Source organism: Schistocerca piceifrons, chromosome X, assembly GCF_021461385.2.
Source record: "Schistocerca piceifrons isolate TAMUIC-IGC-003096 chromosome X, iqSchPice1.1, whole genome shotgun sequence".
Lineage (NCBI taxonomy): Eukaryota > Metazoa > Arthropoda > Insecta > Orthoptera > Acrididae > Schistocerca > Schistocerca piceifrons.
The window spans coordinates 129,830,532-129,840,447 of record NC_060149.1 but is presented as its reverse complement, the minus strand read 5'-3'; the positions used below and the strand labels follow the sequence as shown (position 1 = coordinate 129,840,447).

Genomic DNA, 9,916 nt, shown 5'->3' with positions numbered 1-9,916 from the left:
GTCACAACACAGATCAGATTTAGACCTGTGTCAGGTCATTATCAATGCAGTGTGGAATTGTAGCAGTTGTTCGTGCTCAAGTGAATGCTTACACAGTTCAACCAGTAATGGTTGAAGTGCTCAATGGTTGAACTGTGTAAGCATTCACTTGAGCACGAACAACTGCTACAATTCCACACTGCATTGATAATGATATGCGTTGTGACTATAAATGTCATATTAAAGCAACGTAATTCCACGACTGACTGCTGCTCTATCTAACCCAATCAAGCTAAAGTTCTCCCTAAACAGGCCACGAAGGCACAAGGGGTACTGACTGGCCGCCGTATCGTCCTCAGCTCATCACCACCGGATGTGGATACGGATTGGAGGGGCATGTGGTCAGCACACCGCTCTCCCAGTCGTATGTCAGTTTCCGATAGCGGAGCCGCTACTTGTCAACCAAGTAGCTCCTCAGTTTACCTCACAAGCGCTCAGTGCACCCAGCCTGCCAACAGCGCTCGGCAGATCGGATGGTTACCAATCCAAGTGCTAGCCCAGCCCAACAGCGCTTAACTTCCGTGATCTGACGGGAACCGGTGTTACCACTGCGGCAAGGCCGTTGGCGCCTTTAGCAACTAAAAATTAGAAATTAAGGAGAAAAATGTACATATGCAGATTGACGCGAAGAATGAAAATTTGTACCAAAGCCGAGATTTGAGTCCTGGTCTCCTGCTTGTAACTGAACATCCTCCTCTAGCATTACTTTCCCTAAACAGTAGTTGTCGATACCAAAATGATCTTTCGAATTTTGGACTGGTCAGTATTATCTCAGTTGGTTTTCTGAAAACTTTCATATAATTTCATACACAGTCTGTTATATTTCAAGCTAAAATTTATGAAAAGGAATTACTTTATAAAATATTTTAGTTTCGATCTTATAATCGTTAACTACTAGTTCTGAATGTACAGTTAAAAATAAATGTTTTTTTAGAAACATTTGAAATTACGAATTATTTGCACACTTAAAATTTCTGTTATTAATTACGGAATCCTGTATTGTTTACTATGCTTATTTTTGGATTCATTTATGAAATAGTAATCGTAACGAAAACTGGTAGGAATTCATTTGTTAAGAAAAATTGTAAACCCTTTGGAATTCTGTTATTTCCGCAGAGTGTGGGAGTCGTAAGCTGCCTCTGATGTGATCGGACGTATTTTGGCATAATAGACGCGAACAATGTAATTTCGGCTTTGTTAATGTGAAAAATCAAAGTACTGTATGATATACTAAAGTGCCAGAAACTCAATAGAAAATATATTTGTGTAAAAAATTCCGCAACATCAATCTTCTAATTTATTTAGTTCAAACCAACCGCGAAGACCTGATGATAGATTTTCAGCTTCAAGAATCAGACCCCTAGACAAGAAGAGCCGGATCCATCTCAACATGACCAGCTAAGTAAAAATGAAAGTTTATTGTAATCATCGCTCCTCTCAAATCTTCATAAAATACCTTGCATAATAATTACTTGGACTAGGTGTTGTTTAATGTGGACAATAGATGGAGGACGGAAGCAGGGAGGAGATTACATGCTTACTAAGCAGACATGCTAATTACTATGCCACTCTAGCACAGTGGCTGTGCACAACTGCAAACACGCCTCTCTTCTCAATCCAAATTGCCATTCACGTCTCATCCCATTTGGTATTCCCCCAAACCACTGAGGAGTTAATAAAGAGACGTAGACAAAATCGCGTTACGTGATTGATTGAGGTAGATGTGCGAAGTAGCCTCTGCAACTGTTAGGTATCGTGTTTCACCGAGTCAGTTATAGGGACACGTTCGAGCCATAATTTGTAGGTAGTTATAGTCAGCTGGTGTTGCTGAGCGAGGGTGAACCCTACGAGGCGTATTGTCAGTGTCTCACGATAGCGACCAAACGTTCGGATGTCGTCGCTGTGGTGTTCGCCAATTCGGTGCGCAGTTTCCCTTGCGGAGAACCGCTCTTGCCTTACAATTACAATGCATGCACTATCTAAAGTTGCAATGAACCTTAGACACGTGTTGACAGAATGAACAATGTACACACTCCACATTATCCCGTTCACGACTGAACATACAGCGTCCCCTTCTGAACTCATTGACAATTCAGGTTCCCTTTTACCTTTTGTGGCAAGTATTTGCAGAGTTCGGTGTTTCACCACATTTGATAGTACTGTTCAGAAGTCTCGACAATAATCAACTCGAAGCGTTCTAGAAAAGTGCTGGCACTTATGACTTCTTCAGTGTATCAAAAGGCGTCAAACAGGGTTGTGTCTATGCAGAGCATGTCATTAGCAATGGTCTTGATGGGTGGACTAAAGGCATCTCAATAGATGGAAGAACTATTAACTACCTTCGATTTGCTAATGATTCCATGCTTTTAGCCTGCAGCGTAGATAAACTTGCTGAGCTGCTAATAAAAGTGAAGGACATTAGTCTATCATGTGGATTAGACATCAATCTCAGCAAGTCCTAGCTCATGGTAATCGATAGAGGAGCAGAGATCCAACTCACTGGTCAAGTAAAGGAACTGGAAATAGTGCATTCTTTCGTCCATCTTGTGTCAGCTAACTGCAACACGAACATTTTTGAAGAGAGGTAAGAAGATGGATCACGACAGGGCGAGTGGATATGAAGAAGCTCACGAAGATCTGGCGGAACAGGGCAACGGCGAACAGCATGAAGATACAACTTACTGTAAGGCTCGCGTTTTCCGTCCTCTTTTATTGCTGCGAAACATGGACCCTCAAGGCCAGAGACAAGCTGCATATTGATGCATTTGAGTTTCTGTGCGTAAAATGGACCGAACGAAGAACAAATGTGTCCATTATTCTGCAATTCAGTATTTTCAGGCGCCTTTCTTCTCGAGTCAACCAAAATATTGCCCGCCCCCGGTAGCTTAGAGGTCAGCGCGACAGAATGTCAATCCTAAGGGCCCGGGTTCGATTCCCGGTTGGGTAGGAGATTTTCCTCGCTCAGAGATTGGGTGTTGTGTTATCCCAATCATCATCATCTCATCCCCATCGACGCGCAAGTCGCCGAAGTGGCGTTAAATCGAAAGACTTGCACCCGGCGAACGGTCTAACCGACGGGAGGCCCTATTCACACGGCATCGATCGAACCAAAATATTCTCCAGTTCTTTGGCCATATTGTGAAAAGAGATGGAGAAAATCTAGAGAAAATAATCACGATGCTACTCGAATAGCTCAAATAAAGAGCATCTCCTATCTACCTCTTGACCGGGCCCTAAGAGAAGTTGGTAACCGTCCGGGATGTAGACGCTTGTTTCAAGGTGTCACGACACTCAGCAAGGAGCACAATGACTTGTGACGATTATCTACTTCCATTACATACGTGGCTGCACACAGCTATTTCCTACGGTTAAAAAAGTGTTGAGAAGGATTCCCGGTCACAGAAACAAACTATTCAAATCATGAATGTGGTGTATAACTTTTTTCACCTGTTCATGTTACCCTATACCACAGGAGAACACTGCCTCTGTCATGTCGGTCCAAGTATGTTGCCAGCAGCACTTATTAAACAATTTTCAAAGTATGTTTAATTAGTATTTCACAACATAATAGTGATATCATTCATTTTTTTTTCTGTGAAACTTTTAGAAGTACTTGTGATATCATAAGAGGAAAATATTATTCAACAGAGTGGAGAGTGCATGTAAGATTTTTTTCGTGCATTGGCAGTGCTTCAGTAATCTGTTACCACTCACTCGTTAGACGTGGTAAATATGAAGGAACAAAGGGAACATCTACCATCCGCACTGCTTAGTGAGTGAGTAATTGAACGATTCTGAAAGCAACCCTCATCTCTCCACTAGCCACTTCATTTAGCTGTCCGTAACAATAGCATATTCCATGATAAGCTTCTTAAAATCTCCGTTTAGCACTACTACTCATTTCAAAAATTAACTTGTGAAACGTATTTGAGTATCAGTAAATCACCTGATTATTTTACACTGTGGAACACCAACAACAGGGCACATGTCCCTGTACTTTTAATAGTAAATAATTTAACATTCGCTACAGCAGATCATTTCTCACGATGGCTGCAGTTTTTTCCAGTTTTGTCAGAAGACGCTGTATTCAAATGACTCTGGGTACTATGAGGCTTAACATCTGTGGTCATCAGTCCCCTAGAACTTAGAACTACTTAAACCTAAGAAACCTAAGGACATCACACACATCCATGCCCGAGGCAGGATTCGAACCTGCGACCATAGCGGTCACGAGCTCCAGACTGAAGCGCCTAGAACCGCACGGCCACACCGGCCGGCCAGACGCTGTATATATCCATATTTTAGTCCCATAGTTCTAATTAGTTTTTTTTATGTAGTCTCTCACCGATCAGCCAAGCGGATATTACACGTCACGTCTGTTATTATTAACTACCTAATTTCAACCCCCTGCCTAAACAATAAAAGAGCTGATTTTATTTGTATGAAGTAGGAATAGCAAAAACGAAATTCTTCCTTGCTGTACCTTCCAGTGTCGTCCTTCAGCACATTTTCTGCGGAAAGTATATAGTCGTAGTTTGTGAGAAAAAGGATTAAGCCAGATCGAAATAGAATGATTAACAAGCGTTGATGTGATACATCGCCCAACATTGGAATGGATTTTAGAAAATTGCTCTTTTGGGAAATGAATGTATTTTTCTTCATCTTAGCTGAAGTGGAATAAGAGCCACTTCAGTTAAAAGTGTTGAGCACTGTTCTAGTGTTTGGGATCGGCAGCAGGTCGGATTAAAGGAAGATATCGAAGGAATTCACAGGCGGGCTGCTAGAATTATTACCGGTAGGTTCAAACAACACGCACGTGTTACGGAGATGCTTTAGGAAATCAAATGGGGACGATTGCATGGAAGATAAGATCAGATATATTATGGCTCGTTTGGAGGCATATAGACAGTCGTTTACACGTCGCTCTATTTGCGAGTGGAACAGGAAAGGAAATGACTAGTAGTGGAACAGGGTACCCTCCGCCACGCACCGTACGGTGGCTTGCGGAATATCTATGTACATGTAGATGTATTAATAGGGGTGAGGTACTAAGTTTCTCTTGAAAAGCTGTCGGTGTTCCGAAAGGTATACGCTGCCGAGGTATCCGCTTGCAGCTTTCGGTGACCTGAACTTACATCAATTTGAAACAGTTGTTTATATCAGTTCCCTACTGAGGTTGAGCGGAATTTAGTGGCGGCACTTTTTGATGGCAGAATATAAAGACTTAATAACGGATCAACTTAGCAGCTGTCGTATCACCTGCTCTTGGGTAAACACAAAATTGGCAGAGATAACTTCCATTTTGCCCCTACTTCCAGCGCCATATGCCCAATTAATGCAGGCAATTATGATGATAAATTGCAGCGGAGTCCGCGAAAAGAATGCTCGCCGGTTAAGTAGCCGTTAATTTGAAGCCGGGGGCGGTTATTAGCACGTTCCATCTGACGCTCTGAGGTTCTGACTAACAACCAGACGTCTCTCTCTCTCTCTCTCTCTCTCTCTCTCTCTCTCTGGTTTTCTTTCTTTCTACGCATGCGCGCTAAGCGCACGCACACGTACACACACACACACACACAGAGTGTTTCATAGTTCCTATTACACACTTATAAAGGTTGTAGAAAGTTCCTATTACACACTTCTAAAGGTTGTAGAAGGGACTTAGTTGATTAAGTTTTACCTAAGAAACCCAGGGCCGGAAAACATCCAACGGCGCTACAGACCGTCAAACTTACACCGTCGGTGCCTGTAAATGTATGGATATACAGGGTGATTCCGTAACGATGTTACAGACTTTGTAGGATGATATAGAAGGATAAGTGTATCAATATGAGGTAAGTGTCCCTGCACCGCAAACGAAGGAGTCGAAACTGACAAGTGAAAACCGTTCTAATACCTCGGAAAGTGAAGTACGTGTACTGATACAACTGTTGCTACGGCTAGACGATAGGCAACTATCCGAGGTGGTAGTATGGACCAAAACAAGGAAAAAATGTCCAATAAACATGGGCTCTAAAATGCATACCTGAAGCTATATTCACTTGTTGATCTTTGCTATTGTGAAACACGTCTCCTCTATCGAACAAGTGCTCATAAATCTTAGGATATGCATTTTTAGAGCCCATGTTTACTGCATTTTTATTTCTTTTTATGGTCCGTACTACAGCCTCTGAAAATTGCCTATCTTAAAATCTTAGCAACACGAGTACCAGTTCATGTATTTCACTTTCAGAGGTATTGGAACGTCTTTCTCTTATAACTTTCGATTCCTTCGTTTCCGGTACAGGGACCGTTACCCTCCTTCATCATCATAGCAAGTTTCTATCATCATCATGGAACCACCTTGTATATACGTAACTTACGCATTTGCAGGCGCCGGAACCTATAATTTTGACGCTCTGTAGCATCGTTGGATGCGGCTCCCGCGTTTTGGTTCCTGTGTAAAACTTGATTACTAAGTCCCCTCTACAATCTCTAGAAGTGTGTAACACACACACACACACACACACACACACACACACACACACACACACAGGTTGACCCTCGTAGGCGTCGACAGGCACATTTTTTGGTGTTTTGTGTAAAACTTGATGTATTAAGTCCCCTCTACAATCTCTAGAAGTGTGCAACATGAATTACGGAACACCCGTATAATATATTACACACACACGCGCGCACACACACACACACACACACACACACACACACACACACAAATAGGATGAGCCTCATAAGCGTCGTCAGGTACATTTTTTGGTGTTTTGACAGATATTCACAATTCCGTTTTTGCTGTGCGTAGGAGGAGTCATCACAAAAAAAATAATGCACATCACTTCTTTCATGTGACGTCCAGTGTCGACGGAAAGCGTCGGTTTGATTCTCGTTACAAACAAAATGATTCTTAAAGAGGAATTTTACGTGTCCATTCGATAGAATGGTCCCAAATTAGATTAGTGCGATATCTATTCTACTGAACAGCACTTCTCACGGCACTAGCAGTCAGCGCGTGTGGCGGCGGTGCTGCAGCTGGTGGAGTACTGGTTATTCTTCGTGTTTTACTGTTCCTATTAATACACATCGATAAAACAAGTAACTCATTAGACTTGTATGTAACTGGTCTATCGTAGGACACTTACGCTTCCGCTTTAAGAACTATTTTGTTTGTAGCGGGAAACAAACCGATGTTTACCATCTACAGTGGGCTTCGTCTTAAAGACATGGTGAGCAGTATTTGTTTCGGCTGACTCTAGCTACAACCTGCAGAAACTAAACAACAAATATCTGCCGAAATATCAGAGAAAATGTGCCTGACGGTTCGTAGGAGGGACACACACACACACACACACACACACACACACACACACACACACAATGGCAGACTCGTGTACTGTTGTGACCGAAAAGTGTAACATTTGGCAGACAAGGTCACACATGAGTGAAACCAGTCGCTCATTTAACATGGGCTTTTTGATAAGAACTACCCAAATGTGACGAAATTTGTTACCCATATTGTAACTTGTTCTTGATTACTGTGAAGTGTTGTGCAAGCAACAGAGGCACAGTTTCCCCTGTGTGTATTGTTACGATGCTGGCGGCAGTTACCACTGTGTTCGATTTGCCGGCACGGTAGCTCAGCGTGTTCGGTCAGATTGTTAGCTGCCCACTGTAATAAAAAAGAACTGAGTTAATCGATCAACAACGAACATAAACGGATGTTTTACGACGTCCGCCCCGAGCAGATGCGACGAACAAAAGCGAACAAAATGATGAGATTAAAAAAAAAAAAATCGGGGCTTGGGTCTAACGGATGTTGCTACGACGGTGAAATAGACTTAACATTACGATTCTGGCGCTGCAGTCTGGAACCGCGAGACCGCTACGGTCGCAGGTTCGAATCCTGCCTCGGGCATGGATGTGTGTGATGTCCTTAGGTTAGTTAGGTTTAACTAGTTCTAAGTTCTAGGGGACTAATGACCTCAGCAGTTGAGTCCCATAGTGCTCAGAGCCATTTGAACCATTTGAACTTAACATTACAGCTCTCCGCTCGAGCCACGCTGGATATCACATGAAAGCCTTTAGATTAAGACGCTAGATCATCAGTTATGTATTTAACTAACTGGTTACATGTTCCGTAGCTCATGTGATTCATTGTTATTTACGGTTTCAAACTGGACATTTAAAGACGATTATATACAATAGCGTACAATGCTCTAACAGTGGGATATCGTACACTGTTCCCAAGGCGTCTGCAAACTAAGTGCCGGTTGGCTACAAAATAAACAGATGATCGCGGTGAAAGAGATATCATCGCATCCATATGCATACAAAATTCTGCTGATTTTTATACATAGTCATCACTACTCTGGAAGCACTTTTCGTACCATGAAATAAGCTGTTTAAAACGCCTCAGCATAGGACGCTTTCTCCGGGGTTTCAACCACTCCAAAACTGAGAACAAAATCATTGTTTCGAATTACAAACATTGTGTGCGTTGCAATGAAACAATATGGTTACAGATCACAGTTTTCCACGTTTTCGACTCTAAATGGGCTATCTTAGCTACGGATCCGTCTCTAATGACCTCGCCGTCTATGTGACATTAAACACTAATCTTGCGCTTTCCTCAGATTCGAAAGTGTTTGATGATGATGTGTGGTTTGTGGGGCGTTCAACTGCGCGGTCAACAGCGCCCGTACAAAATCCCAATTTTTACACAATCCAATCTAGCCACTGTCACGAATGATGATGATGATAATCAAATGATGAGGACAACAAACACACCCAGTCCCCGGGCACAGAAAATCCCTAGCCAAACCGGGAAGCGGACGCGGGACCCCGTAATCAGGAGGCAGCAATGCTAGCCACCTTTTTTTTTTTTTTTTTTGCATTTTGTTCGTTATTGGTCGCTGTATTTGGTCGTAGCGGACGTCAAATGACATCGGTTGAAGTTAGATATTCATCCCTTCACTCAGTTGTTTATTTATTTTTATTATTATTACAGAGACCCGCCGGTTCTCTGACCGAACCCACAGAGCTATCTTGCCGCGAGCTGCAAACGAAAGTGTTTGAAAGTACACCTCATACCTTACTGATTCTCCCAGGTCCAAGAAGCTCACTATGAGCACACTATTTTAGTGACAAAACAAAGTTTACAGGCGTTTAGTGCGGATTCGCTTTCTTTGATTTTCTGAAAGCGATGAATGTCAATGCCACCACTCCAAACAATGCTATTCAAACTTTATATCAATGTGAGAAGCCATGATTCATCACAAAGTCCTCTGCGTTTTTTTCACTGAGAAGTAGAATGCTTGCAATTCAAATGTATATGTTTTCTTACATTTTTAGCGCCATTAACTGGCTGCCCTCCCCAAAGCGACAACAACAGAACGAGGGGATTTTGTCAGTTGCCAAAGACGGACCAGCGCATATTACTTTAGAAGTGTAAGAGCTTATTACAAGTAAGCGTAGTTTCTCGCCATTTGTCTCTTACGTTGGAGCTGCGCATCTTATGATACTCATAAATAAACAAAATTTTGTGGAAGATGTTGTAAAAAAGAAATATTTCAGTTTGCTTGTAAAATGACGGAAGGTACATTAAGGTGTGAAGTCTGTCGATGGTAAAGTCATTCAAGGCGGAGAGCAGATATGGGAAAGGAAATTGATCGTATCTCTTTCAAAAAACTTAAGCAAAACACTGAAAACCTAAATATGTGTGGGTGAAAGGGGATTTGACCCACTATCCTTAGTAGCACTAATAGAGTGTGCTAAACAAAGAGTCATTTCGCTTGGTGTTTGTCTATACAGTTAACTTTGTTGTCTGATGATATTTTTAAAGCACTCGAAAAATATTTGAGTGATATTTCATAGGTATTTATTTCCA

General features: G+C 42.1%; 1 pseudogene; it reads right to left on the bottom strand.

Moving 5' to 3' along the window:
• Window positions 1-488: 488 nt before the first annotated feature.
• LOC124723415 lies at window positions 489-606 on the bottom strand (annotated as a pseudogene).
• Window positions 607-9,916: the final 9,310 nt, after the last annotated feature.